Below are 27,182 nucleotides of genomic sequence, written 5' to 3'. Positions count from 1 at the left end.
CGTCAATGACGAATTCCAGTTCCATCCCTCTTCTTGCAAATGATAAGCCTTTGTTGATCTTCATAGCTGCATAATACTCCATTGTGTATATGCACCATGTTTTCATCCCTCCACTGATGGGCACCTAAAAACTAGTTCCAAATAACCTGTAGAGTTTTTACAAACCTTGATATATTCTGAGCTTACAGTACTTTGAGATTTATTAGAAAAATTTATGTTTCATAAAGGGCTTCATTTATCCTCTAATCTCCAAAACTGTAGCAATAGTGTGGGCTCTGCTTAGGAGTTGTGGACTCAGTTATAGAAATCTCTGATGTCTCCAGAGAGTATGAATTGGCTGCTTGAAGAGGCAACAGAGAATGCTGTTTCCCTCTAGGTGCATGTGTCAAGTTCTTTAAATGTCATAGAGTGTTAGATGCAATACTGCTCTCTCTCTTTAAAAGTACTACAAATTAAGAAGTTAAGATAACTCAGATGAAGACTCACACACAACTGACACAGCATCCAAGAGGAGGCAGAAGTGCCTGACAATTTCTAGTTTGTTTCACAGTACTCAACGTTTCTTCTTTGTGAAGAAGAATAACACACAATCTTTCTTGTTAGTAGAAGGGTCAGTGGGCTTGTGTTTTAAACTTCTGTTATACTGATTTTCAGTGAGACATTTTAAATAGTTATATGGCGAGACAACATTTTTAGAAAAAAAACTAGCTGAAATAATGGCAAACACTTTCTATTTTTAAGGGAAAGTTGATCAGGAGCAGAAAAGAAGCAAAGTCTTAATCTCAAGCAACACTGCTTAACTTTTCCTAAAATCACAATGATCTTTAATCTGCAGTGACCTGCTGTTTCCCACCTGTCTCATCTTGAACCTTTCTCGCAAGTCTCTGAATAGTAACAAACTTCACGTCCACTGTGGGCACAGGGTGCTTTCCCACACATGTTATATCTGCCTTCAGAATTATTCCAATTTTAACTTACAACTATGTAAAGACAATACATTAGATTGACACGGGCCAGGTTTACACTGATTTCCACACATAGTAGAATGAGGAAGCAAACAGAGCACAGAACCACATTTATCTTTGTGACTAAGTAGCTTCAGTTAAGATAATTAGTGGGAATTCCTTTCTGCATTTAAAATCCTGGGATTTTGCCATATTTGGTGAGAAAAACAAGAGTGACACTGGCACAACTTTTTTTTTACAAAGGCAGATTTAAAAATAAAACTATAGTATAAATATAAAGAATATAAACTTTTTGTATCTAAATCAAGGTAAAAGGAATAATATTTAGAAACCTAAGATACTTAGGAATATATTGTTACTACCTTGATTAAACAGTAATATTTAGTATCATCATGTATCATTGCAGAACTAGGTAGTAAATCACTTTCAGTCATCTTGAATATTTTCTTAAGTCCACACTTTTTTTGTGAATCATGTTTTACCCCTAGTTGGTAATGGAGGAGCTTACAGCTTTAGAATAATTCAATTTCTTTTCAGAGCTTTCAAATTTATATTTTGACTCTTTGGATTGTCTGCCTTGTTGCCACAGAGTGTTAAAAGTTTGTCGTTTTGTGCAGTAGTGAAAACTCCTGCATGCTATTTATAGTATGAGAGGGAAGATGATTTTTTTAAAGAAAATGAACAGATAGTTTTGAGTTTCTGTACTAGGTACTCTGTCAGATGCCTAAGGATATGACGACATGAGATGTGGTCAGTGCAGTAATAACCTAGTTGAAGAGACAAAATATACTAGATAGTTTATTTTAAATATTAAAAATAAGTTTGGCACATGTTTAATGGAGAAAAGTAGATAAGATGATGCCATAAATGATATTCAGGGTTGGATTAGAGGCTTGAGCTGGAGATTACTGGGATTTAGATTAAGACATTTTGGCTTCAATACCTACAATTGGTTTTCTTAAATGATGTATCATGAAATATAAATGGTGGAAATTTTAATGATGGTGGAGGAAAAGAATAGTTCTAGATGCAATTACTTGAATATCGACTTGAGGTTTAAATTTCTCTTCTCTAGAAAAACAGTCTTTAATGTGTAATACGTTTGCTGTATTTTCTAATGAAATGAAAAGGAAGGTTCATAGAATTGTCTTGAATCGATGTGTGCGGGTGAATGACTAAGAATAAAAAGGCCTAAAGGATGTGAAAGCTGAACAATTATGAAAAACATCATTCTCTAATCATTGCTGTCAAGTCCTGCAGCTGAGGAATGGGGACTTAGAAGTTCCAATAATTTGTCCAGGGTCACACAGATAATGTGAGGTTGTCACAGCACTGCAGTCCCACTATAGCAAAGTGATTGATGACAGCAAAGACATCAGGGACAGGATATGAAGTTTCTTTAATCACAAAGGATGTAGCAACTTATGGTACCAATTACAAAAAGCAGGAGCGACTGAGCCCACTCCCAGATGGAGGTACAGGTGCAGCCAGTACCTGCCATGCAGTGTCACGGTTCTGCCAGATGACTTTCCTTTCCTCTTGTTTTTTCTTTCCATTCTAATCTATGTGACCATCTGTGAATCAGTGGTATGAAATAACCTCAGTGAATTCTTGCTTATTGTGTGACCTGATGAATCAAAGGTCACTTTCCCAGGAATAGCATCTTTTAGGAGGCCCAGGGTATAGGCCTATCCAACATCCATAGTCGTACACAGAAATGAAAATCCTAGCCCAGTTTATTTCAATGCTTACATTTCCCCTCCGCACTTGTCTGCTGATTTTGTGGCTCCGGTGGAAGTGACATTAAAGCCCCAAGGCCTGCTGATGACCTCTACCCAACTCTACTGAAGAATTTGGCTTTCTTCTCCTGCAAAGCTTGAGTATCAGGCTTCCCCTGTGGGTTAACTTATATTTTCTGTCTTCGGTGCAAAACGAAAATCAGTATGTTTTCAAAGATTCACTGGGCATCGCATCTTGAGTGGTTTGAGAAGTGGCTCTGTGGTGTGCGTCTTTCTCTTTGGTACCTTGACACTGTGGTGTGGTGATAGATTCACAATCCGTACTTTACCTGGACAGTTCTAGCAGATAAAAGCTCCTGAAGCTACCCCTGGACTAGCACTGTTTTATTCCCTGTAGACTATCCCACTAACCTCTCGGTAAAGGGATGAGGGCAAGGCTACTGTTAGCCTGTTTTTTATGGAAGTGCCAGAGAGGATAAGTAATTTTCCAAAGGGCTGATAAATGGAGGAGGTAATACTTAATAATTCCTGGTGGGTGAGACACAGTCTCCAAATTGTAAACTCCCAGACTCGTGGAATAGCCATGGAAATTGTTGCGCCCTAGTGCTGTCTGTTTTGATTCAGTCTCATGACCGCTCTCTGTTAGCCACTGAAGCTAGCATCTTTGCCTGATGGAAGTTTTAAGAAGCCGTTAGTGCTGTCACTCCCGCTTCACAGAAAGAATTCATTTTATCCCCCTGGTGTCTCATCCTCAGGGACAAAGTCTGTCCTCAAAGTTGAGGGGAGGGTTGCTGAGAAAGTGTCCTCTCTCAGGTGTTGTAATACTTTTGTCTTCTTCCTTCATTTTCATAAAAGATCGTTTACTTGTTAGTGCAGCTTTAAAAAAGCAAAACTCCTTTTCCTTCTGTTGAGGAATTTACTTAGAAACAGTCTAATAGGAGGTAAGGATATATAATATGGATTTGAACAAAATCTTCTCTCCATTAATAAATTTTTATTATGAGTAATTTTCCTAACTCTCTAAATTGCATTCTTTTCCCTCCTTATAACACTAACACTTATTGGTCTCTGGTTTATATGCCAGGCACTACCTAGTAACATAAAAGCAAGAAAAATTCCTGGTCTTCAGATGCAGTATGTCTCGCCTGATGAATCCCAGGAAGTAACTGGTACGGTGTGAAATATGCAATGGCTGTTGAGGAATACAGAAGAGCTAGAGAAAGGAAATAGTGCTTGATTTGGTACTGTGGGAAATGAGTAGAAATTTAATAGTTAGAAAGGGGAGCAAAGGGCACATTAGCAGAATGAGCCACATGAGCAAATGCATGGACTTGGAAAATGTGCATGATACACCAGAAGAAGAGACTGACGTCTGAGATGCATGGGGCATCTCAGAATTATAGGACTTATGCAGAAGAATGCAAAGAAGGGGTCACAGGCTCACTTTATATGAAGTGTGGTTTTAAAAAAAAAAAACTGTGTATTTAAATTTAAAAATTATCATGTCAAAGACACATTGCCCTTAATTCTCCTCAAGATTCACCCTTTACGTTGAATATGCATATGCCATCGTTTTTGCCACTTTCTGAAGTTGTTCTGGACCTCCTCTTTCCTAAGTGTCTTTAGCTGCTCTGTTGTACCTGGTTGGATGTTGTGAGTCAGTTCAGAACATTGACCATTCATGGTCATTTTCACTTTGGGGAAGAGTCCAGAGTTTCTCTGTGCTGGCTCCAGAGGATGAAGACACCGCGTGATGGTTCTGCAAAGCCTGCCTTACCTTTGGGAGGAATCTCACAGCAGCACTCACTGTGGTTATGAACACACCTCATAAAGACACTGGCAAAAAGAAAACTGTCATACCCTCTAGGATAAGTTCATTTTGCTTAGCCAGAGAGTGGAATTTGACAATTTTTTTCCTTTAAAAGTATGTGAACAGGGCAGGCAATGAAATGTAATTAATAAATTACCAAGAAAAAAAAAACAGTCAGTCCTTTTGCCAACCAGTGATGTCAAAAATCACCTTTTAGAGACATTTTTTAATTATGAGAGATAAAGACTATCGATAATCACATACACGGTGATTTTCTTATCCAGTTTTGCACTGAAAAAAAAACTGTCTAAAGTTTCCTTACCCTAGTCCTTGCAAACTCAACTGAGAAACACACACACACACACACACACATACAACATACACGCATTCACACATACACACTCACATCTTACTATGTATTCAATCATTTAACACATATATGGGGCCAAGTTCATTGGCATGAGTTCTAATCTTGTGGGGGCATGGTTTGAATAATTTCTAAATAACACATCCTTTACCGGTGCAATGGTGGAAGGGCCGATTAATTACTTACCATATCAGCTTAATGTTTACAGTGTTGTTATTCTGTTGACTCCTGACTGTCTATCTTAAATCAGGCATGATCATCAGCTTTGTACCATGACCTGACCAACAGTGAACTGGGATTTCTGCCAGGTAGAAGGGCACAGGCAAAGACACTCACAAACATGCATGTCCTCTGTGTTCATGCTCTGACTTTTTTAAAAAGGACAAATGATAACATGGCAGTGAATAAAGGCAGGTGGAAGTGAGCACAGTGGGAGGAGTTGCTTAACTTACTTTTTGTGCAACAGATGTATATTTATGTGAGTCTGGGGAACTAAGTGAACACATAAAGTTACCTGCCTTGAGATCTTTTATACAAACAAAGACTCACAATAGGAAGCAGTCAGTGCACGGTCTTTCTTGTTCTTGAAATTCACTGGTCACCACAGTTGAAATGAGTGCACGGTAACTACACCATTTATGCCCATGATTACCTCTTGTTCATTCCTCATTTATAAAGAAATGAAACTTGTTTTCACATAGCTTTAAAGGAGTGTCATAAGATGCCATTTTTGCATAGGAGTGCTCTTTGTTTTTATTTTTGCTAAACAGAAGCAAAAGTCAGTATGTTCCATGGAGCAACAAGAGATGTTTCTGCATTTTATTAAAAGCAGAATTACTAATTTTTGTTTTGTTTTGTTTGTTTTGAGACAGGATCATGCTATGCAGTTCAGGCTAGCATTGGGCTCACTTTGTAACCCAGGCTGCTCTCAGATTTGTCATAATCCTCCTGCATCAGCCTCCCAAGTGATAGGATTATAGGAGTATGCCACCATGCCTGGCTGGAATTAGTTTTACAAGTAAATTCTACCAAAAAATAAAGAAATAAAACTTTTGCAATCTCATGTGATTCTTTTATAAAAATAAAAGTACAAAAAGTTTTCATCCCATAATAAGATCATTACATTTTTGAGAGCAAAACTAAAGATGGATAATATAAGCAAAGAATATTATGTATTAACTGAACATATAAAATTGATGCACAATAATAAACCAAATACAGCAATTAATAAAAACCAGGTACTATATCAAATTTAGTTTATCTCAGAATATCTAGAATGTTTTGTCATCGGTTATTCTAGCAGTAAGTTAATTAATACATTGAAAGAGGAAAATGTGTAACCATCTCTAGAAACAAAAAAAAAATTCAAACCTGTTTTTTAATAAAAACAAAGAATGGAAGAATATTTCCTTAAAAAGAGGATATCTTAAACAAAGAAAAAAGCTTTAGCAATGCTTGTTTTGTAGCAAGACTTTAAAAGTTTCCCGTTAAAATCAAGAGCAAGTTTTAAGAATTTGAGAAACAAAAGATCAATTCTAAAACTGGAATAACTGACCCACAAAGAATGAGAATTTTTACTTTAAGGGAAATATAAAGTTACCCTTTAAAGGTTTGTATTACAGTTCCCACTGTCTACGTATGAGTGCCCATTTCCCCATATCTTTGTCGGTACTGAATGGTACTAGTGGCTAAATCTTAATTCATTGGATAAGGAAACAAATCTCACATTGGCTTTGGAAAGGGTCTATTCATATTCTTTGCAGTCTTAGAACTTCAGGTTGTGGAGGCATGCTGCTAATATAGAATGTTGACAGCAGAGGAAGAATAAGAGAGGTGACCAGTAACCTTAATTAACTCTGCCCTGTGGCTTCAGGAAAATGATGTCATTTCTCCTCAGCATTCCAATCTGGAGATGCCTTGTTAAGCAGTGGCCCGTGGGTGAGTGTGTATGATACAGCTTCAACTGTCTTGGGTTCGAGGTTGCGTTTACTGTAGTATGCACGGTCCATGCTGCCAGTGTCTGTGATTTAAAAAAATCAGGTGAAGAGTCAAATTCTTTCACATTCTTTTTTTAACCTCTTTCCCTCCTAAGAGAGATCTTCCTTCTGAATAGATGAAATTCCACAGAATTTTCACTCAAATTCCTATGATCATAATATCTGAACAAGAGTTTACAACATAAGAGTTCCATTTGAATCACCAGAAATAGAAAGATTGAGAAATATTTCAGTTACTTGACTTTTGAAACCCACCCCAGCAGCTTAGCTCTGTTAATTGTTGCTTTCTTGCAGAGAAAATCTCAGACCTCCTTCACTGGGCTGCAGGGACAAGAGTTGAGAACTCAAGCAAAAAAAGACTTTGAATTCAGATAGCCTTGGATCAGACACCAGATCTTTCTAAAGGCTGTGTAACCCTGGATGAGTTCCTCCAGGCCTCTTTTTTTTGTTAAATGCAGGCAGGAAGACCCTTCTTCAGGTAATTGTGAAGATTAAATGAGATAAATCACTTAAATCATCCTCTAACATGTGCTTAAAATATGGCAGCTATTGTTTCCTCTCAAAGAACTTTCCTTTCTAGGTCCCACAGTCCTTCTTGTTCTTTAGCAGAAGGACTCCTTAAAGAGCCTCCAAATCCAGGCTGGGATGAATCCACCATCACCAGGCTCAAGAGGAATCCATGGCTCTGTCCCTACCGCTCCCTCTTGTGGTATCTCCATGACTGTCTGACTGGAAGCCCTTGGCTGTGGCCTCCAGGGTTACCAACGGGTACAAATCTATCAGGCGCATGCTCTTCACACCCAGCCTCACTCCAGGCTTCAGTGATGTTCCTGTGCACTGCACTCCCTCCTGTCTGTATGAGGCTTGCATTCCACAACAGGCTATGGGGTAAGGCATCCATCGTTTCCAATGAGAGGGCTTCAAGCCCCAGAAATGAGAAGACTCAGCTACATCAACACACTCATCTTCATAAACCCACCTGGGACCTCTGGGGATCTGGACTTAAATTTATCTAGATAACCCCAAGTATTTCCATGGTTCTACAACATGGATGATAGCTGGCTAGTAAATGATACTAAAAGCCTAAGCTTGTATCTCCTTTAGAGCTTGTATTTTCAAAAGTAGTAAATTATAACTGTTGGAGAAACTGCAGAAGAGCTGTGACAAATTTGTTGACACAACATTTCAGCACCAATTTTCCATTGTTCACCTCTCTGTTTGATATGAGAAAAGAGAGTAAGAGCTAACACCTGTACACCACTTGCTATATGTCAGATAGTAGGTGTTTTGGTTATACTAACTCATTTAATTTTCAAAAAACACTTCACAAAGTTTAACCCAAATTTTATTTGAGAAAACTGAGGCATGGAGAGGTTAGCAAGTTGATGGAGGATGAACATCCATAAAATGGCAGATCTGGGTGAGACTCCAATGGCATAAACATTGCTAAACTTTCACTTTAAGAAGGTGATTATTGAAAGAGATGAAGAAAAGCAGACTAAGAGAAAAGGCAGTGCCAGTATCACCGCAAAGCAGATCTGATCAGTGGTTCATGGGTGATGTTAGCAGGTTGGAGAAAGAACTCAGCATAAGAAAAGAAAATTGAGAGCTGATGAACAATCCAATTAAATATTCCTTGCAATTTAGTCTAAATTGGTTTTGGGTTTGTGCTTAGGGTATTGTTTTGGTTTTGGTTTTGGTTTTGGTTTTCTTTGTGTGTTGTCTAGTCATTTGGTTTGGGTTGTTTGCTTTTGCTTTTGTTTTTACAGTACTGAGGATTGAACCACCGTGAGCTACATACCCAGCCCATTTAACATTTTTTTTAAAATTTTGTGACCAGGTATCACTAAGTTACCCCAGTTGGGCTCTGAATTGTGATCTTCAGACCTACCTTCCAGAGGTAGCACACCTGGCTTGTCAAATCTGAGCTGAAGAATCACTAGGAATCTTTGCACTGGGCCACATATTTCAAGATCCAGAAACACAAATTGGATGGAGTATGCACTGTCTCTTGACATAAGTCTCTAAACCATACTATCTATTAGGAAAAATAAACAATGTAGCAGCTCTTCTTAAGACCTCCACTCTTCACCAAAATGTTAACAGGGATAGGCATCTAACTTATGCTTTGGAAAGTAATTAAGATAATAGGTTTGATGCAAAGTCAGTGAAACAGGCTGAAACACCACCCCTGAAATGTGAGTAATCATGTATCCTTACCCTCCACTGGAAGCCATGGATACTCATTTTATGTTCTGGATCTTTCATCATCATATTATTTCTTCTTGGCTTATTATAGGTAATAGTAACAGAGAAGCATAGTAAAAGTGTAGTAAAATTATAATTTGCATAGTAGCAGTGTAATTTTCAGCTCTCATTCTTAACTGAAACTTCATTATCAGAACTGTCCTTGATTTTTACAGCTTATAGGAAGTGGTTATCACCATTCCTTCTTGAAATAGTCTGTACTAATCCTGTTCTCAGAGATAGGGTTCTCTAAAAAACATCAAATATTCTAACAGGCCCCTGTGCAACCCATATTCGTTTCTCAGTCCACTCACACTACCTCGCTATGTCTCTCTAACAAGAAGTTTCATAGCACAGATATCCTTGATCTACTTAAAGAGCTCCTGCTTCATGCTCCTGGAATACAAATACATGCATAGATATGTACTGAACCACAGGTCAGATTTAGGAGGGTCAGACTGTGGCTGCAGAACTGTCACCGTGACACTCACAATCACATTTTCCATTCCCATGTGGTGTCCACCTGGGGTGCATTGTCAGTGGATTTGGTTAAAACTCTGTAGGTTCCCACTTTTTAAATTGGTTTTGTGCCTGTGGGATTTTTTTTCACTTTGTTTTCAGCAATATGATTACCAATAGAATGAAAAACCATTTTCTAACATAAATACTCCCCTTTATAAATTTGTCTGTAGAGGAAAAATTATGTTACTACTGCCATTATAAAAAATTGAGTTGGCCTCATTCTTTTACCATTCACAATATTATAAAAATCACATCAGGACTATGGGTCCAAGGTTTGGCTTCTAACATTACCCTTCCAAATGAAAGTGTGTCCTATAAAACATATACCAAACTTTCCTAAATGCAAACTTTTCTAAATTCAAGAACTTAAAAAATGTAAGAGAGACACAGAGGCATGGAATAAGCATTCAGAACCTGAGTCAATACCCAATTTCACTTTGGACAAAGATGAATTTTCTTTTCCTCCTCCTCTTCTTCTTCCTTTGTTTTGTTTAGTCTCTGTGTTTTTGTTGTGCTTGTCTTTTTGAGACAGGGTCTCACAATACAGTTTAGGCTGGCCTTCAACTCACTTTATAGCCCGAGGTGGCCTCGAACTCACAAGAATCATTTCTTCCTCAGTCTCCCAAGTGCTGGGATTACAGGCCACAGATTTGTATTCGCTGAAGTTGTTTTTTCTCAGTTTTTATTTTTATTAGTACATATTTGCAGTATATACTATTACATTCTTCATGGGGAGTTGCTGTGTATATGACTGATCTCAAACCACTCCCCTCCCCTCTTTCCTCCTCCATCTTTAGGTCTTCTACACATTTGAAAAAGCTCTACCTCTCTATTATCTATCTTTTATTTTGTCCCTTACCTATATTTTAGATTTAAAAGTCACACAATCCTCTTAAATGTAACTCAATGGAAATGAAATTCTCAAAGTAAGTCAATTATGTCATAAGAATCTGAGAATTCCTTACCATCTAGTTGCAAAGCTACCATTTACTAAGTGTGTGCCAAGATATGTGCTAAGCCTTTTTATCTACATTGCTGATGTTAGAGATTTAGGACCTAAATCATGACAGTTAACAAGGAATAAAAGAACAAAATAACCATTCTGCATTCAACAAAGAAATAGAAAATTTCTCTGGTAAGAACCAGTTACTAAAGTCCCCTGTGTTCTTTAATATCCATCCTCTGTACACTGCTCTGAACTTCAGTGCAGGGCCTGAGTTCCCCTTTTTTGGATAATTTTACTAGCATTATACCTGTTCTCCCTGCAATCAGAATTGAACTCTGCAATCCATCCTTTCCAGTCATCTTTCTATAGCATAAATCTAATGACCTTTCTTCTGGGATTAAAATGCATCATTAGTTCCTACAACCTTCTAGATAACTTCCAATATTTTATTGTCATATCTAAAAGACTTTTTGAACTGCACAGTGCTTATTTCTCCAGCCTTGCCTCTATGTCCATCTTGTCCCTAGGCAGCCTGGCTCTTTGTGGGAAGACCTTGATGCTGGGATGGAAAGCAAATGCATGGAGCCAGAATGCACTAGTAAAATATATCCAGGGAAACAAACATATTGAAGATCAGAAATCCCAGAAGCACTGCAATGCAGAGAATCCATAAGGAGTCTATGTACACCAATATATAGAACCAAGCCATCAGGAAGCAAAGAAATTAGGTAAATTTAAGAGACTATGGACTTTTGCTCACCCAAGGCCTTGTTGGTCCTGTTCTAAAACACCGCCTTTTCTCTCTTTTCCTATTTTCAACTGGTTAGCCATAAGACTCATTGCATGCCAATGCTTTTCAGAAAAATACCCCAAATTCTCTCGGCTGAATTGAATGACCTAAGGTGGTCCCTTATGCTCTTCTTTACTTTAGCATTCACTCACACACTGTTGTCATTGTCAGCGTAAGTTACTTACTGCCCTTGGGAAGCAGTCCATGGCATACTGCCTAGCATGAAAACAATGTCTACTAAGGTGATGAAAGGCCTTGATCAAGAGTGATTAAGCTGAATATTGTGGGAATTCAAGGACATGATACCAGCTCAGAAAGTATTCCTGACTGAATCTAGAACCTGCCTGAATCTCTAGCAAGGCTCAAAGATGACTTTGTATGATCAAGGACATTGCTGTTAAATAATGACTGAACAAGATGAAAATATATCTGAAGTCACTTTTTCTTCATTGTTGAGACACAATACTCATACCCACAAATTTAAAAAGAGGAAGTTTATTTGGCTCATGGCTTTTTAGAGAATCCAGGCCATAGTTAGCTGGTTTCAACGCAGGAAGGCATGATGCAAGGATCTGGTGGAGAAACTGCTCATGTCATGGTCGTGGTTGACTAGAAACCAGCGTGGGAGAGGAGGAGCCAGGATGGGAGACACATTCTTTCAGGTCACACCCTGAGTGACCCGCCTCCTGTGTCCAGGTCTTAGCCCCTAACAGCAAGTTAAATATAGTGCCCACATAATCCAATCACCTTCCAAGAGCCCCACCTCTGAACACATGTGGCTTTGGAAGAATATTCTAGAGCTAAACCATTCTAGATCTAAACCGCAACAATGTGACAAGAAAGGCCAAGTGATATTATTGAGAAGAATCTTGGAGAGAAATCAAAAGACCTGACTTTACATCCATATTCTGCCATCATAGACCTATGGGAAAGTTATTTCTTTTCTCAGAGCCTGAATTTCTTCATTTTCAGAGTGAAGAATTGGTATGAGAGTCTTGTAATCCACAAATGAAGCCCCAAACTCGAGTTCAAAAAAAATGGGACAAAAACATATTTTAAAAAGCAGCACTGATTTATTTTATCCTGGGCCCAGTGACAAAGTGCAGTTGGAGTTTGCAAAAGCTGTGTGTCTCCCTCTAAGCTTGCAGCCTTTATGTACATGTCACAGTTTACAAAGTAAGGGGTTATGGGTGTGGATCAGGAAATCTACTAAGGAAATGAGAAAAACCTTTGTTTTCCTTAGCAGAGGAAGTCTAGCAGTAATTAACAATTTTTTGTCAACTTATTTTAGCACCACATCTATTATTTGTAGAGGGCAACAATGGTTAACATATCAGTTAGGTTAGGTTCCCAGGGATTCACAATTCTTTACAGAGGAGAGCATTGATTAACATATCAATTAGGTCATCCAGAGGGGGGAAAATGCATTCAGAACAGTACAGGTATTTTGGTCATATAAAGATAACGAAGCTCTTTTTGCTAGGGTACAGCAAGATTATGTTTAAAGTACTTTTCAATATTAACATTCTGGCTGTGTAGTGTTTTGACCTTGAATTGATCAAAATATGCCTCTCTCTCAATATTTCTTAGCCCAACTTGGCCCATTTTAATACTCTTCCTTAGCATTTATTATATACACATATTCATGGCATTTAAAGGTGCCAAGTTTTGCTGTTTCAGTTTTAAAGCCTCTTCCTGATAAATATTAAAAAAAAACCTCAGCTAGCCTAATTGCTCACATTTTCCCAAAAAATGAGAGTAAAGAATCACCTAATATTTATCTCAATACATAATCTTTAAAGTTGGCCCCATGATTTTACAAATGGTTTGGTTTTATTTTATTTTCATAATCACTCTGTACTTTTTAAATGGGTAATAGTTTTGTACTAGTTTTTAAAATGAGAGCATAGCTAAAAAATAGTTTAAAGCTTATAAAATGTGAACAGTTTGGAAGCTGACCTAGAACCTCCTAGAAAGCTGGTAAAGAAAAAGAGATAAAGTTTGTTTGTTTGTTTATTTTCCCATTATTTTCACCAGTTAGGGTGAAAATGTCTTCCATACGGGAAGATTGCTTTTTTCCTGACCATCTTCTGAACTCTGTATGCTGCACACTTTTGCTCTGACCTTGGACTCTGCTCAGTGAACTAGCATTCCACGATCATCCTGGGAGCCAGAGATGTTTTCCAACTGGTGAATCCCCAAGTATAGAGGATGTGGTGATTGTGAGAAATAAAACTGTTGCTCAAATAAACAAGAGTCTTGGAAATGTCATGGGATGGATGCTTAAAAAAAAAAGAAAAATTAATGCCATAAATAAACTGAGAGAAAATTACCTGAAATGGATAGGAATGACAAGGCGCATACCACTAATTTTTATAAAACCTACAAACCAACTGAGAATGAGAATGTTATTAAAATAGACAAATTATAGAGACTGTTCGTAGGTTCCCATTGTTTTGAAAGTGTTTGAAATTCAAGGTCAAATTTTGACTCAAGTATAAGTAGTCCCAAGATAGAGCACATTGTAAAAATAAAAACAACATATTTTCTTGGTTTGACATTGTTATATAAAGGAAAAAGGTTCATTTAGGGATTGATAGATTTTGACGGACAGTATTACTATAACTTGAATTTTAAAAGAAAATATTTTCCTTTAAAATGAAGCACTTTTGTAATGATTTTCATAAAATAGAGAAAAATTATTACCCAGGAAAAATCTCGAGTGTGCAATTTAAGGAATATAGAAGAACACAAGTACCTGCATATGTTCACGCTCATGTATACAAGGGCACCAAAATGGAGATGATCCCCATTCCAGAAAGTGTTCCATGGACCCTTCCAGTCAATCCACACCCCACCTAGACAAATGTATTCTGATTTTGTTCATCATATGCTAGAGTATTAATTAACCCTCCCGTAGCCTATGGAACAGCCAAACAATACTGCCAATATCAACCTTTTTTGCAAGGTCTCTGTGTTTTACATAATTCTTCTTAGAAAGGCCTATGTTAAAGGATTTTTAACTAGGATTAGGAGACAAGTAGTGCAGAAGAGCATGCTGGGAACCATCCTGACTGAGGGACACACATTTACAAAAAAAGAAAGAAAGAAAGGGAAAAAACCAGAAACCACAAAAAGGAAGTACATGACTAGGGACAATTGTAGGAACCCAAAATCTTGTAAAATAGTGTTAAGAAGACTAATTAAAGCCTCATCACCCTGCCAGTAATTGTGCTTCCAGTTAATTCTCTACCATCCTCCTGAGGTAAACTTTCTAAGGAGCTCATTATAAATATCACTGCGGGCCTGGGCTCACCATGCTCCAGGCCCCTGTTGGCCTACAGAAGAACAGCCAGGCTCTTCAGGCTGGTCCTTTATTTGGCCAGCCCCAGCCTGCCTGATCAATCCACCTCTCTCCAGCTTCCCTCGGAGACCCTTGAGGCTGCTACCAAGCCTCATTCCTCTTTCCTCCTAGTATCTCTCTCTCATCCTGTTGCCTAAATCAGTGATTTACAGCTCCAGGTGTATATTAAAATCATTCAAAACCTGAAAAAATATTGATGTCCAGATGCCAGCTTCAGATCCATTAAATCAGAATTTCTAGTAATAAAACTCCAGCTCCTATTTTTAAAGTTTGTCTGATAATATTAATGTGCTCCCAAAATTTCAAAAGTAATAATATTAAAATGCAGAGGAAAAATAAAAATAAAAATAAAAATAAAAATAAAACCTACAAATCCATTATAGGTTATACCTTACTACAACTCAGATGTGTTACCATTTTTGTACTTTCATCATGTTTATTGGTATCAATTTTCATATAAACAGTAGTCAAATCTTAAAAGCCTGAATACACAGATAAGTAAATAAGCAATTTCACACTGAAGAAAATCCATGATATTGAAGAGCCAAGTAGAAAGTTTTACAACACGTCTCCCTCAAAATTTTCTAACCCTTATTCTCCATGAAGTGCTGACTCCCTATTCCTTTCCCTGTACAATCAGGCACTCCTGTCTCCCTCTTCCTAAAGCACTTGGCACACACCTCCTAGGAGTTTTTGATGATAGGCCAAGAGAGTGTCCATAATCTAATCAAATGACTGCATTCCAGCTCTGAAGCAAAAATAAAACCCATAAAACACTCCAAGACTTTGTGGCTTTCCATTGAACAAAAATACAAAGAATTAAAAATTCATAAGATCATATTTGTACAGCTTGCCAAATTTCTACATACTGAACACATGTAAACAGTATGTAATGAATGGAAACTCAGCCTCAATCATTACTAGTATCAAAATCTACCAGCATGATGTTCCCGCCCCAGGGACTATTCATCTCTGAAGTACCATTATCCTGATAATCTCTAACCTTGGAGCTTGGTTTTGCCTGTTCTTCTCTTTATGTCATCCAGTAGGTAGTCTTCTGTGGTTTTCTTCATTCAATATTATAACATACACATTCAATATTATAACACACACATTGTTGCATAAAGAGTAAACCATCCCTGTTCTTTGAATACTCTACAATTTACCAACCCATCCTACTGTCCATGGACATTGGCTATTTTCTAATTTTTTGGCTATTATGAATAGATTACAATAATGTTCTAACATACGTATTTTTGTGATCATATAGTGGATATGTACTGGGCATATACCGAAACATAGAATTACCAAGAATGATGGTTAATCTTGACTGCCACCTTGATTTCCTTGAGAGATTCCTCGTAGTAAAGCACACTTCAAGGTAGATCTGGGTTGGTGCCAGGGGCATGGTTTTGGGAACCATGTCTGGTCTTTGGCCCCTTCCTCTCTGGCACTTTCCCTGCTCTCTCTTTCCCAAATGCCATGAGTTGAGCCGTTTCCTTCTGCCTTCCCTTCTGCCATGCTATTTCTGGATCACAGAATGTGCCCATGCACTGACCCTCTGAAACCACAAGCAATAACCTTTCTCCTTTAAGCCATGGGTATTGAGTATTTTATCCCAGCAACAGAAAAGCTGATTAATAAGCCAAATCATGGGGTATACATATGCTCATCTTTATTAGACACTACTAATCTGTTTGTACTAAATTTAATCTTTTACCCAGCCATCGTATTTTAGAGGGTTCCCCCATCAACATATTTTCCCACCACTTTTATTTAGTAATGATGGGGATATCTCATTAATGGTTTTAGAATTTCTTAAGATGAATGCAATTATCATTTTATATGTTCATTGTACATTTGAGTTTTCCCTTTTGGGACACTTTTGGCCCACATTCCTATTAGGTGGTTATCTCTTTCTTACTAATTGTAAGATTTTCTAATGCACTGCAGATACAAGATATTAGATACATGTATTATAAATACTTTTTCACTCAGTAATCAAGTCTAATAAACAGGCTACTTTTATTTACTCTATTTATGATTATCTTCTTACATGTTGGGTTTTAGATATCTATTTTACCAAGTTTGCTGAGCCTAAAGTCAGAAAGGTATTCACCTATGTTTTATTTCAGTGTTTTATTATCCATTCATGCTTATATCTATAATTTATCTGCAATTGGCTTTTGTATATTCAAGGTGTTTGGTATATTTTTACCACATATGCATCCAAATAACATAGCACCATTTATTGAAAGCATTATGCCTTATTCACTGGACACCAGGGCTATTTTTGCCATAAACCATATCTGAATGAGTCTGTTGGGATATTCTATATTGCTCATTGCACAATCCATCTCTTCTTTTGTTCATAACATATTACTTTCTAAATCCTTATAATAAACGTAGATACCAGGTAAACTTCAGGTTTATTCTGCTTCAGGCCTTTCCTGGCTATTTCTTACTTTTTGCCTTTTTATTTGAATCTTAGGCTCAACATAAAATTTAGCCTCCTGAAAACAAAAACTGTAGTAAATTTTACTGATATTACCTTGACACTATAGATTAATTTTGGCAAAATTAAAATAATATTGAATCTTCTAATGTGTGAACATGGTTTCCAATACAGTGATTTTATGTATCTTTCATTATTTTTATTGTTAGATTTTTAAAATTTTATATTTCTTGCTATCTAGAAAATTGTTTTACAGTTCCCTGTACTAACCCTCAGCTTCAATGATTCACTTGGTGGAATCAAAACACCCAACATATTGTTACACTCATGGCTATGGCTTATAACTGCAAAAGGATATAAGACAAATCAACAAAAGGAAATGATACATGAAATGAAGTCCAGGTGTTACAAGAAGCTGAGTTAGGTAGAAATATTATAGTTAGTCTCAGGGCTGGACCCTCAAAGGAGCCAGAGCAGAAAGCCAGATACATTGCAATCTTGGAGGAAACAGATGAGTCCCACTTAGGCCAGATCTCAAGACAAAAAATTGAACAAATACACTCACATCCTAGTGTGGATGACTGATATTCTAACTAGGTCTCTATCATCCTGAGGAAGCCAAGAGTCACAATCTCAAGCCCCCACAGAAAGAGTCACTGCTCCCTAGTCATGCCCACTTGCTATGTGACTCACTTCCCCATTTGTCCCTGGTTTAACCAGTTAATTATATTGGTTGATCATAGTTCTGTCCTACCTCATGCCCACCTTGCAAGTTCCCATTCTGGACCTGCCACATTTCATGATTTTGCTCTATAAAACCCCTAGAAAAGATGGGGACTTAGGCAACCCACTTGGGACCCCTTCTGTCTCTCTCTCAGACAGAAGTTTCCTTTCTCTCAATAAATATATTCTGCTCTTAACCTCTGTTGTTCCTAAAATTCATTCCTCAACTTTAAAGAACACTAACTTGTACCAGACATGTAGTAGGATGGGAGTTTCGTTCCCCTAGGTCACAGGAACACCAATGTAAGCGTCCAAGACTCTTCTCTCAGGGGATTCTCACAAGGTAGCCTTAGTGCCCCCAACAATAAGCTGACTACACATGCAAAATGTTTTCTACCAGGGAAACTTAGTAGAGTTTCTGTGCTCACTGTACCAAAACTTCAGATTCTCAAAAGAAAACTGAATGTTCACACACACAAAAAATCATTATTCACACGAACAATTTAGGTGCAGTAAAAAATTCTTTATCAGGTAGGGTTGTGAGATCTCTCCTAAAACTCCAAGGCCAATCTTGAATTAACCTATTTTTTTAAAATAACTATTCATTCTGGGCATGGTGGCGCATGCCTGTAATCCTAGCATTTAGGAGGCTGAGGCAGGAAGATCATTGCAAGTTTGAGACTGTCCTAGGCTAAAAAATGAGCTTAAGGGTAGCCTGAACTGCACAGCAAGATCCTGTCTCAAAAAGATAAAAATAAATAAATAAATGAAAGTAACTACTCACACATCTTCTGTATTAACCCTTCTATGCACAAAATCTCTGATAAATTTTATTTATTATTTGTATTTTTACTGGTATAAAGTAATATAACTGATTTTTACATATTGGTATTACATCAGGGACTTTGTTAAATTTACTTACAGTAATGTAATTATAGTCTCTTGTAGATTTTCTAGATAGCTGTTGATTTTCTTTCCAAGAAAAATTTTGAGGCATTATTTGAGGCATTATCTTTCCTTTAGTAGGAAAACTAAAATATGGTGATTTCGGCAAACTATGGTATACCATTGTAGATTACAGTACAGGAAAGAACCAAATTCTTTCTTCCTCTCCTAGACTTTCCTGAGAAGACTGAAAAGAAAGAGCTGTAAACATTCAGAAGTTTCACAAAAGCAAACAAGTCTGCATAGGATAATGGGATGAGCACCCATGCGGTATTCCAGGTCAGAGGCATGGAGCAGATATGGGATCTTTCTAATTTGTTTTGCAATGAGATAAAATTGCCGCATCCTAACACAGGAGTCCACAGAACTAGTAGCCACTGTGTCACTGAATGGTGAGTCCCACGGGGACACTTTTCAGGTTCTTGGTCTTCCTGAACAAAGAATTGGATAACACACCAAAAATGCAGCAGAAGTGTACATTTATTGAAAGCAGAGGAGATACAGTGTACAGGGTGACAGGCCAGTGTACAGGCTCATCGAAGTCCCAAGGACAAGAAAAAGGAGTCTTTTGCACTCAGAATTCCTAGATTGGCTTCCCCTTTACATAAATAAGGCATCGAGACAGCTGTTTTACCAACAACTTTCTTTGCCTGCCTCCAGATTAAACAAGGCTATGGAAGGACTCACCTGGCCTCCTGTCAAACCCACGTGAAGGACTGAAAACAGCTCTCTTCTGATTGGCCCTGAAACTGAAAACAGCTCTCTTCCGATTTGTCCTGATAGAAGCACTGGATTCAAATGAGAAATTGGAAATAATGCTTTTCAATTGAGCACAGAGCAGTGCTCAGGAACCATGGAGTCACTTTGGGTCCTGTGTCCTATGACTGTCCTTCAGGTTTTTATGACCTCTGACACATTAGACCCAGCTGCTAATCGTTTTGCATTAGATCCCTTACCACAACTCTGAGAAATCTTTTTTCTTTTCACCAAATTGTGTGCATCATCACTGGAGTACGGTTTCTCCAACATCTTCCCTCTACCTTTTTCGTAGTTTATCTGTCTCAGTCTCAGGCCTGGGGTCTGTTGGCTGCTGGGCTACAGTTTCTTGCCTCGGCAAGGCCGGCCCAGTGTCCATCCGTCCTCTTTAGGATCTCCATGACAATGAGCAGAGGGAGAACCACTTGCAGCCAGCAAGAGCAAAAGAAAAGAGAGATCAGACTCCAGCCCCGGAAGTGTGCGAAGTCTAGACTGCCAGTAGCTAATTGTGCCTATCTCAAACCCTGATCCCTTCACTTTGCACATATCTGGTAGCTAATCTCATAGAGAAACGCTCAGGGGAAAAGGGTGACAACTCTTCTAGAGGCATAGAGAAGAAGCTGTCTCTCCAGGGGCCTTTCACTTTTGTGTTCCCAGGTGAGATGTTTAAGGCTTGATCCTTGTGGCCCGAATTCCTTTTCCACCACACCCAAGGTCATTTTAATGAAAATTCCGAAGTCCGAGCCAAGAGGATAGAATTGCTCCTAATCTTTCAGCAGTGTGGTCATTTGATCTCCAGACCCGCTGGGGTGATTATTGTGTGTCTGCAGAGCAGAGCTAGGCAGACAGGAGGAGGAAGTGGCCGCCACTGCAGGGAGCCTGTCTCCTGGCCCTCGGCTGTTTTGTGTCCCCAGGCTCCACAGATCAGCCCACAGCCCTCTGAGCAACCTCCCCACCCCCTCATCTCCAGACAGTAATGCTACTGTAGCTGCCCTCTACCTCTCAGACAAGGCCGATAACTCATTCTATTTTAATATCATTTATTTTATTAAGAAAGTTCAATCAGCAAAGTTATTTACATCCTGCCACTTTGCACTCTCGGATGGCTACCTTGGTGTGCAGAAGGCTGTGTGACATCTTTATATCTGCGATTTACCATTTCATTAGAAAGCTGGAAATCTGTGTGGTGAAAGGAAATGGAAAAGAAAAGAAACAACTTGGGTGCTGTTTAAATTTTCTTCATTGCTTTTATTTTCTTTCTAACTTCCTGAGTGATGAGGGAATGAAAGGGTTGACGACCAAATGTCTGGGATGCTTGGGGACCTCTTTGTCCCCTGGGCCTGATATGCATACATTCTGCAGTGCTGCAAGGACTAATCATCTATCTCAGTTGTTGCTAACTAATGACCAGACTGAGCGGCAGCGGCAGCTCCGGCTTCCTGTCGCCCTAAACTCTAGAAGCCACTGATTGCTGGCCTGGCCAATCTGCCGCCAGCCTGCCGCAAACCTGCCAAAGTCGTCTGCGTTGGTATTTTCCTGCCTCTGAGATTAAAGGGGTTCTTCCTCACAACTGGGAAAATGGAAAGGAGGATGCTCACTGATTCGGGGTTTAAAACAGATTCCTTTCTTTTCAGGCCCTAGAGGCAAACAGATCTGAGAATATTCCTCTTACTGAAAGAACTTTCCTTCTGTTAAATTCCCAGGCTTAAAAAGATTGAAAGATTTCAAAGAGTTTTGAAAATTGAATATCCAAGTGCTGTAAAGATAAAATTTGAAGTCTGATCCTTATAAATAATGCCTCTAATTTTCTCACATTTTCTCACAACACACAAAAGTGCTTAGGAATTTGACTAATAAGTACTGAGTTACCACTAAAGAGTGGTAAGCATTTGGAGTGCTATTACATAGTATTGCACTATAAAGAATGATGTGTACCACATAGCTCAAAAAGCTAGAAGAAAGTATTTTGAATGTTTTCTCCATAAAGTGGTAGATGTGTAAAGAAATAAATATGATCAACCTGATTACACAATGTACACATGCATCAGAACATCACATGATTCCCCATTAATATGTACAATTTTTATTTGTGTATATTTTTATTAAACTGTTAAAATCTCACTGAAAAGATGACAAACATAGGAAAGATAGCAAAGATATGAAAGACAGAATAAACAATAAACCTTTGATATGACAAACTTTTTTTGAATGAGCTTAAGGAAGATAAAAATGAATCTGATTATTTTTATCATCACAATAACACCTTTTAGACTTATCTTTCCTATACCTCTTTCTCCTTCCTGTGCCTCTGAGAATGTTCTGCCACAGATCCTGTTCAGCTACAAAGAAGGTACAAGAAGAGATTAAGCAAGAAGTGGCTGAAAAAGTCCCCTCAGCCTAGGAGCATGCAGCGACCCTGACGTTCCCATCCAAGAGGCTACTGAATTTTAACTCTCAAAAGTCTATAACATGAGATGTCAATCTGAAACTCTTGGTTTACTAAGAATTATCTCTAACTTCCATAAGAAAATATGAGAAGTTTCAGATTTAGATTCTGCTTTAATTCCTACAGGAAAAAAAAAAGACAAGAGTAAACCAGTGTGTTATTTAGAGGACCCCACCAGGAACACAAAACTCCTCACTCCAGAAACACCGCATAACTTCACTGCATAAACACTGCATAACCACACTACCCTGGACTCAGGTCAGCACCTGTCCTCACCTGGCCCACACACACGCCAACAGTGCAGTGCTACAGTTCTACTAGGCTACATTTCTCAGTCTTTTTCACGAAAACCAAAATGATCCTCTTCGTGCAATTATTGACACCAGACATAGCTTCCCAAAAAATGCCAATAAAATGCTTGAACAGTCTTTTACAGTTTTTCAATCCCACATTAAGTCACCTGAGAGGTCTCATTTTACAAAGTCCTGATAGATACGATTTTACTGTCTTCATTTTACTAAGAGGGAACTGTGGTTACAAAGGTAAGGAAATAGAACCAGAAACAAGACTCAGGGATTCTGACTCTGAATCCACAGTTAGATCTCAGTTGTCCATTTGTGATCACACACAGGCTATTTGACCTTGAATACACTATATAAGGTATTGAGGGCTTAGACTCCTTTATTGCAAGAAGAGTAAGAGATAAAGGCAGAGGAGCAATGAAGGAAGCAGCTGATGTTTAAAGTGTCAATTTCCACAGTTCTGTCATCTAAGAGTCTTTTAAGGTACGGCTAGGATTTGAATCTTAGAGCTTACCCCCCACTAAAGTGCTGTATGCCAAAGGCTTGATCACTCACCGGTGATGCTATTAGCAGGTGGTGGAACCTCTAGGAGTCCAGTGGGTCCAGTGGGAGTCAAATCATTGGGGGGATGCCCCTGGGGAAGAAATGGGGTTCTCTGGCTCCTTTCTCTTGTCTTTCTGCTTCCTGGATGCCATGAAATAAACAGCCTCCTCTGCCCTGTGCTTCTACCACGATGTAATGTGCTACCACCAGGCCAAAGCTACAGGACCACGCAACCGTGGACTGCAACCCCTAAAATGGTGAGCCAAAATAAACCAAATAAAGTTGGTTTATCACATTTATATTATCAGTAACAAAAAGCTGATTCACACAGATATCTAATAGGTCACATCCTCTTTTCAGATTTCTTGAGTAATCAGTAATGATTTCCTGCCTCTTCTTTGTGTAACCAAGAAGTGAGATTTCATCCATCAAACTGGCAAATGCACATCCAAAGGAAAAACACTTGCCCTTCTCAAAGTCTCCACCAATTGGTGGCCAATTTTGTGGCTTATGCTATATACCATCAACAACAATTTTCGTGTATGCACTGAAACCTAGACTTTAACTTCCAGCCAGCGTTATTTCCATTTCTCTAATGCAGGCCCGAATGTAACAGTAGCTCATCTCTTTTCAAATGCTCTCCCTGCAAAAACACCACTCACTGGACATTAGGTATCTATCTAGCAGATTTCCCCTCAAGCTTAAAGTCAACAAAGGAGGTGACATTACAACCCTTTAAATTAATATTCATTATGACATATCTTCTTTCAAGCTCTCTGCCCCCGCAGTCCACACAGTTCACGTCAGCTCACATCACTGATTTTGGCCTGTTGTCTTTCTGCTGAGACCTTCCAATACCATCATACAGAGGAGGGAGTGTGGAGACCTGACATTTCTCATCCCAAGGAGACAAGAAGGAAGTATCCTAAATGAAACTCCATCACCTCCAGCCAAGAAGTGCTTCTTGAGATGCTCCATAATTACTTATGTCTTTAAACAGAAGCTTTGTTTTCTTGGTGGCAACGATGTCCATTAATGGGACTCAGCAGCAGAAAAGGACTAACCTGATCCCAGTCCTGCTTTTGCACCTGGGTCTGAGAAAATGAGGGATCCCTATTTTTTTTAATGAAAAGAACTTCTTACTTCCCAGCAAATGAAATCATTTGGAAGGAGAGAGAAGAATGGTGAAGAACTCCAGGTGACAACATATGACTGCTCTCAAAAGCTGGAGAAGCAGACAGAGCCCAGCAAGCTCAGCCAAGCGCAGCCAGGAACAGATTGTACTGACTGTCGTGGCAGAGGCTGGGCCTCACCACAGCTGCATTGTTCAGCTGGCTATATTGCCTAATGGTTTTGATTCATTTTACTCTAATATATATAATTTGTCATCTGTCTCACAGAATTTACATGGGATGAAATAATGGAATATATGTGAAACCATACAAAATACCTCATCTATAAACACTTATGCTCTTCTGATAATCTCTCCCACTTTATTGATCAGCAACATCGAGTCCTCTAGTGTAAACAGTTTATCTACTTTAACTACCGTGGATTTGTTAAATGAATCAGCGACCCTACCTATCAAGAATTTCATACACAAATTTAATGCCAGTTTTATAAAACATAAACATCTTAGAAAACTCTGGTGATCCTCTGGGACTTCTGTGGGTGTTATCTGATTGCAACTGTCATTTTCTGCTGAAATATTGGCGCGGGTTGGTTATGTCACAGTGACATTGACATTTATGTAAATCATATGACAGGATAGAAGAACAAGCACTTTCTTCCTATATTCTTGATTTGCAGAGAATTACCAGGTTTGGAGGAGTTTAATAGTATTATTACTATACAATTACTATTTTTACTATCGTGTTTAGTATTATTATTGTCACATACAACTTTTTTTTATTTAACCATTTGCCTAGAGAAGCCAGAGGCTCATTTCTTAAGATCAAGGAGTGATTTGTGATGTATCAAAATAATTACAATTTTTAATCAATTTTGGCTATAAATAGTTGCATCATTTAGATGTTATGCTAATCAAATCTATAAGTAAAATAGTTTTGGAATACTAAGAAAGAGAAATTGGGTTTTAAACTAGGCATGGTGGCACATGCCTGTAATCCCAGCACTCTGGAAGGCTGAAGCAGGAAAACTGGCAATTTAGCAACCTAGGAAGACACTATTTCAAGTTTAAAGAAAGGAAGAAAGAACAAAAGAAAGAAAACAAGAAAGAAAGGAAGCGACAAAGAGAAAGGGAGAAAAAGAGAGGTTGGGGTACATCATTGTGAAAACCCTGGTTTCATTCCCTAGTACCACAAAAACAGAGGTTGAACACAGAGATATCAAGAAAAAAAAAATGGAATTCAGGTTCAAATCTGCAGTTAATTTAGGAAAATAACTATTTTTCTACAATTAATTATTTTGTCCAACTTCAAGGGAATATAAATATTTTCAATATTTGGTAAAGATCTACACACAGCATGTTGCACTGTAGTACTTAATTGTCTCTGTTTTTAAACATGAGATTATATTTTTAAATCTCTACATGCTTACTTCTACAAGAAAAGAAAATCGAGCCCAGGAGGGGTAGCTGCTGAGGGACTCCAGGGGCGGAAGGAAGGCCTCCTAGCCCACCATCCAAAACCACCTCCGAGGGAAACCGCTTCAACTGGTGTCACCTTGGCCTTGGCTTTCAGAGCTCGGCAGCCTGCAGCGGCCTCCTCCAGGGAGGGCAGGATCAGCATTGCCTCTTACCAGGGAGGGCAGCCAGTGCTGAGTGAAAGCACAGACTCCTCAGATCCTCAGATCCCTGCAGTGGCACAAAGGGCACCGAGGCGCCTCACTTGACACAGCGGAAGGGCAGAGCCAGCGAGGAGCCCTGCAAATTACTGTGCTTGGCCGGCTGCCGCCGCAGCAACTCAGCCCTGCTCACGAAGCCCGCCACGCATTCCAGAAAACCAAAAAATTAGAGGCTTGATAAGATAACCAGGTAATTAATGAAGCAATTTCCCCTTCCTGCTCGCATGGCTGTATTTATTTTTTCATATAAATTATCATCGTCTTAAGCAATAAGTACAATCTCTTCCTGTAACCTTTAAGAATTCAGCCAGATGGAGCAGAACAAATAGTTCATGGCTTGGTGTCTATTTTTTCTAGTTTTTAGGTTACACACATGCAGATTTTGTAAATACGGTCAGACCTTTGGGTTTTTAAGTGCTTTGTTTATTTTGTTGTACTTCTTTGCAGAACTGAATTCTTTTTATCTTTTAGATTTGCAGTCTTTTTTTCCAGGTTATATAATATGGACCTTATTTATGCTATCAAGCATTCATTTCAAACTATTTTAGCAGCAGAATTATTTTTCAGGAAAATTGTAGGCTCCAACATAGAAAAACTAGGTAGAAGCTGAGCTGCATTCGATTAATGTGATGCCTGAGCCTTCAACCCACCATGCAAGCAGAACTACACCCTTGATTCACAAACCACCCAGGGAAGACCCTGGACCTCTGTCAAAAAGTGCAGGCTCTCCTCTAAGAAACACAAGGCTCTCCGTGCTGCTGTCTGATTAAAACATTCTTGTACACTTTTTAAATCTCATTAGGTAAATTATTCAGATGACTAGAAAGGAAATCATTAAGCTCGGAATTCCATATTGGGCAAAATCATTAATTACTAACTACTGAAGGTCAGGCATGATGTAAAAACACTTGCCTTGCCAATCTGCTTCATTCTAGATCCGGTGTTAAAATATTTTTACAATTTGTGATTTTGGACCTTGTCAGAGAACTCGGGTATGCCAAATTGTTATGCAATCATTGAAATAACAAAGCTTTGAAAGGGCTTAGATAAATAGTGCAATTCTGGGGTTTTGATGTTTTTTTCTTTTTTTTTTTTTTGTCTGATCAAGGTAATTCTCTTTTTAGTTACCTATACAATCACACAGAGCATTATTTTCTGATGAACGTATCAGTGTAGGCTTCATCCTGACTATGGTTCTATTTAAAACTTATCAGCATTGTAATGGACAATGAGTCCCCCACAGAGTATCTCATACTAAGGGTCTGACTGCTTGATTATAATCAAGTCCTGCCAGCACTCCAAATTATAAAGGTATTATTGTAAAAGTGAAAGAAGGGTTAAGAAATCAAGGAAAAACCAGATGATGGGAATACAAAAAGAAGGGAAGGGTGTGAATCAAGTGTGATGTCATTTGTCTACAACTCCAGCTATTTGGGAGGCTGAGGCAGGAAGATCATAAG

General features: G+C 38.5%; 1 long non-coding RNA gene across 1 annotated transcript in view; it reads right to left on the bottom strand.

Annotated features, from left to right (window-relative positions):
- Positions 1 to 5,610: 5,610 nt before the first annotated feature.
- The window catches only part of LOC106029145 (uncharacterized), a 95,507-nt gene continuing 73,935 nt past the window's right edge, over positions 5,611 to 27,182 (bottom strand). Inside the window, exon 4 of the long non-coding RNA XR_010051450.1 lies at positions 5,611 to 6,901. This is a non-coding gene — a long non-coding RNA (uncharacterized LOC106029145). The remainder of the gene's footprint in view (positions 6,902 to 27,182) is intronic.

This window comes from Cavia porcellus, unplaced genomic scaffold (genome assembly GCF_034190915.1).
Source record: "Cavia porcellus strain 051 isolate PalLab524CR breed Dunkin Hartley unplaced genomic scaffold, mCavPor4.1 scaffold_14, whole genome shotgun sequence".
Lineage (NCBI taxonomy): Eukaryota > Metazoa > Chordata > Mammalia > Rodentia > Caviidae > Cavia > Cavia porcellus.
This window is presented reverse-complemented; position numbering and strand designations above follow the sequence as displayed.